Here is a 4,836-nt window from a genome sequence, read left to right as displayed (position 1 = left end):
GACGCTCGTGTTTTCCTCGCGGCACGTTGCGTGTACGCAAACACGCACGAGACCGACCAGGTGAAACGGGCGGCCGTTTTTCGCCTCTGGATGGAAGAGGAGGAACTGGTGTGTGCTTCGAGGCAGGCGGCCGTATGATAAATGCATCCGAGCCGGCCGACATGCAGCAAATGAGGGACGCGTTCGTTCGTTCATTCCTCGTATCGTGTCGTGTATACACGCGTGCACCGTTCGTGAACGCGTTAAAGGATCCGCCGACGGCCACGGAATTATAACGCTGCCTGCCTCTTAAGCCAGAAATCCATCTTATTTTCTTACACACCATCGACTGTCATCGGCTGCGATCATCGAACGTCGCGTATTTCTTTTTTTTTTTATATATCTCTCGACAGAGACTGCTCGTTATTGCCTGTTACTCATGTTACTTTGGATCGGTTAAACAGCTACTTGTTTAGCGACTCGTTGCAGGGTAATTGAAGGGTAGTCTGGTTCAAATTGAAGCAATACGACGGAGATAAGATGGATCACAGGGATCGAGATAATTCGAAAATTGGGAATTGGATAGGTGGCTGGAAGACGAAGCGAGTACGTGAACTCTTTTCGTTCATATAATTCTTAAATTGTAATGGTCTTTCCGGCGTAATCAAATATCTGGAAAGTGTGGATTTATGATGCAACGCTTTACAAACTCACGGAGAAATAATTTTTCTTTTATTTGAAAAATGGATTAGTTGTCAAATCGATCTTTCGAACTTTCCAATACATACATAACACACATACGTAACATACAGGGTGTTTCAGCTTTCTCTGGCCAAACGTTGTCAATACATCCTATGGATCAATATAAGAAAGAACTGTGACATGAACGTATGTCACTGAAAGCATTGTTGCAGCGTTAGAACGAGAAGACGATGTGTGAAATGGATGGTAACGAAGTTGCATCACTACGGTACAAATACGATACGGTAAGCATCTATTACTATTTATATTATCCGTGAGTATACGTAGTCAGGAGGTATCGTGATGCTTCTGCAACTTCAGCGACAACGAGTAATAAACGAGAACTTCAAAGGGAGAACAAAATCAATTTTTCACCGCTGCCAAACTTATACTAACAGGAATGGTGAATATTCTGAAATGTAGTTGTAGTTGAAATCGTAGAATCGTATTGTGATATTTTCTGACTACTACTGGATGTGAATATTCCTCATCTATTCGTGTTTTATACCATAGTGACACACCTTCGTTGCCGCTCATTTTGTATATCGTTTTTCGTTACAACTCTTTAGCAACGTTTCCAATCACATGTTTATGATACCTTTCTCTTACGTTCATCTATGGAATGTACTGACAGCTTATGGCAGGAAAAAACTGAGATATACTGTACGTACAGTATATGAACAAAGTACGATAATTAATTTCCAACTGGCGCCATTATATATGCATCGCGCGTTTAAGATCTTAAAATTTTGCAAGTATTGTTAGCGAGGTTAACCGAGGCTTCCGTGAACACTGGCTAATGGAAAAAAAATGTCTTTAGGCTCCGTATGATATACAATGTAGTTCAATGAAGGTTTTACTTTTTGCTCAACAAGGAGAAAGAAACCTCGTTTTATTCTTGCTTCGTTACAAAAACAATTAATAATTCTGTTTAGTGCCCGAGTTGGACGTTTCTTCGTCACAGTTCTCGTTTTTCTTCAACGTTCAATTTCGAAATTTGAATGTTTTACGCTGCTACCTCGTAGCTTGGTCCGTGCGAACAAAGACAGCGGAATCCCCTAGATAATTGCGAGCTGTGTCTAATTTGAATTATGTACCGCACGTTGTCACTTACTTTGCTCCACAGCTGCGATTTGAGATAATTCGGCCAGGAAGCCTTCAATCTCTCTCTCTCTCTACGTGCAAAACGTCCTCTTAAAATCTCTCGAAAATCGCAAATCATTCCAATTTCATGTAAAAGAACGAGGCCCTAAACGAAGAAACTTTGTCCTACATTTTCAACTTAATTTCGCATCTAAAGAGATTAAGCCAATTAGATAAATTCAATAGAATTATATATATATATATATATATATATATATATATATATATATATATATGCTTTATAAGTAGTTTACAAAATTCTGTACAAAGTCATATTTTCATGGATACATTTGCTCATTAAATATTATTGATTTATCTATTAAGCATTATGAACTACTATGCTTTGAATATTTCTCATATATTTTTGCATATCATGCGCATACATTTTTCTATCTTCAAATCTGCATATCATCACAATTGCATAAAAGTCCGCAGTCTATTGAGAATAATCGGTCGAACTCGATTTTCTTGAAAATAAAACCTACGCCGTAATTTTATTATTTTCCGTGTTCTTCCAAACAATTCCATCTTTCAAAATTTCAAATCTACCCCATCGTATTTCGCACCCCTGTTTGATTTCAGTTAAACATCGCAAGGATCAAGAACTTGACGCATTTTCCCAGTCTCCCGATCGCAAATACTACTGTACTAGTAGCTAAATATAATTGCGGTATTTGGTACATGCTTGAAGAATCCCTGGACGTTCCAAGATGCCGAATCGAGTCGCGAATTGGCAAGAAACGTTGTTTCCCCCGCGCAGAGAGAATGATCGAAGGTGGAAGTGACGAGCGAACGTGAAAGGGGGCCATAGGGAGAGGCGAGCACAGAGAGGGGTTGATTTTTCTCATTGGCCAGGGGCGTGGGACGGTGCGGTGCCGTGTACGAGCCAAGAACGAGCCGGCTTCTTCAAGTTTTTACCGGCGACCAGAGTGACTCAGCGGCTATTTCTCATTACCAGGCCGATATTTTTGTAAAATTGGATTTTCGTGTGAGAAAGCCCGCGACCCTGACTACCCCTCCTCCAACAAACCATCGTCCTCCTTCCTCAACGACCATCTTTGAACGTGTTTCCTTCTGTAGATCATCGTTTAACCGTTCGTTGAAATTCACCTGCGACTGATGTAACAGAATTCCTTTTCCTTTTCCCTCGTTCCGTTAATAGGTTCCAATGCTTCTTTTTGTTTCCCCGCCACTTGTGAAACAATTAGGAATTTTAAACTGAGCGACTTTAGCAATCTGTGCAGTTTCGATCCGTGAACTTTACTATTTTGTTGAAAGAGAAAACGAACGGGGGGGGGGGGGAGAAATTGAATTTACTATGGATACGAAATAGACTATTAAATTATTTTAAAGTGCAACGAAATGAACCGAGATCGAAACTAACCGAAAGTAGCAAGAACACTGGAATTTTTCATATCTGCATGAGTACTGTTTAACAACTATCGATTACGTAACAAAACGTTTGGGGCCTCTATTTTCCTTTCCACTGTGTACTATTACTTTCTTCCTGGGCAAATCGATTTTCTTTAAATATTTAACTTTCTCTTCTATTATTATCCATCTTCCTTTTTTCTTTTAATATTTCTAGTTTCCTCGTGTGTTTTTATAACAGGATGTAATTTTCTGTAGATTCCGTATAAACGCCTCGACATTGATAAAAATCTATCGACTCGTATTCGCGAAACAATTAAGTTCGTGAGAGGAACTTGATACCAATTTTTCTTCGCTATCACTTCCTTTCTCTTCAATTACCGTTGACTCTATCATAGAATATCATGTAGCAAAATTTGAAAAAATGTTAAGTACGCTCTTTATGTATCTTAAAAGTAACTACCTGCAATTATTCTTAATAAACGGCGAGAAGAAAACAGTCAAACAGTTTAAAAAATCAAGAACTCGGAAATAATTATACTTTTTAGCCAAAATAATCAATTTTATCGGTTTCATAATGCGAAGGTGAGCCAGCTAATCTTTCTAGCGTTAAATCCACTTGTTGAGAGCGAAATTTGATACTAATTTTTCTTCGCCACTTCCTTTTCCTTTTAATATTATCGACTATATGACAGAGGAGCGTGCCGCGAAATTTCGCGATGCAAATGGCTTGTAACTGACCCACCGCAGTGTCGGACCAATTTAAGGGATCATTTCCCGGCTCGGCCATACTTCACATCAGACCGTTGCGACGAGAAGAGCGAGCCACGTGATGAATTGGGGGACCACACACGCTACACACGCTGCATGTGCATCCTCCGGCTGCAATTTCGGATCGGCTTCTTGATTCACTTTCGTGCGGAACTTCGATCCGCCGCGATGCTTTGCGCGCTTTTGCCCGACGATTCCCGCGAGTTTCGAGATTAATGAGCCTTCTGGCTTCAACGTCGAACGTTCTGGCATTAATATCGAGGCTAGACGTGGATAGAATTGCAAATGAACATTTCTTCCTCGAACCATCATTTCCTTCGATTAGTTTTAAACGTTGAACTATAATCGCCATTTACGTATCGCAAGATGCGTTCGAATAGCTTCCTCCGTTTCGAAATTACAGACGCGAGAATAGAAAAGATTTTTAGAAACGAGATCCGACTAATGAAGAATCTTATTCTTTAGCGTAATTTAACGTAATCTCTCAATTATTCTCCGTTACTCTCTCTCTCTCTCTCTCTCTCTCTCTCTCTCTAATCCGCAATTTTTTCTTATTTAGGACCACGATGTATGTAATTAATTATAGGAGAGAGATATGTTTTGTAAAATTTAGTATTATGGTGTTTCTTTGTAGTCTCTTGTCTTAATAGGTTAATTTTAAGATTAATGGAGTTTTTGATGCAAAATGTTAATAAAAATACGAGAGGATGACACGAAAGAGACAGGATCCGAGGCAGAGAGAGAAGACGATGTAGGAGACAAGGAAAATCAGGCTGTCGCCGCCCGGGAGCTTAATCATGCGCGCCAATTAACGTGGCGATGATTAATTTT

General features: G+C 39.7%; 1 long non-coding RNA gene across 1 annotated transcript; it reads left to right on the top strand.

Annotated features, from left to right (window-relative positions):
* LOC122574549 lies at positions 1–3,750 on the top strand. The gene is made up of 3 exons (XR_006319098.1): positions 1–585; positions 802–965; positions 2,446–3,750. It is a non-coding gene; the product is annotated as an uncharacterized LOC122574549 (long non-coding RNA).
* The last annotated feature ends 1,086 nt before the right edge of the window (positions 3,751–4,836 follow it).

This window comes from Bombus pyrosoma, linkage group LG14, assembly GCF_014825855.1.
Source record: "Bombus pyrosoma isolate SC7728 linkage group LG14, ASM1482585v1, whole genome shotgun sequence".
NCBI lineage: Eukaryota > Metazoa > Arthropoda > Insecta > Hymenoptera > Apidae > Bombus > Bombus pyrosoma.
The sequence above is the reverse complement of the archived record's forward strand: the minus strand, read 5'-3'. Positions and strand labels throughout refer to the sequence as shown.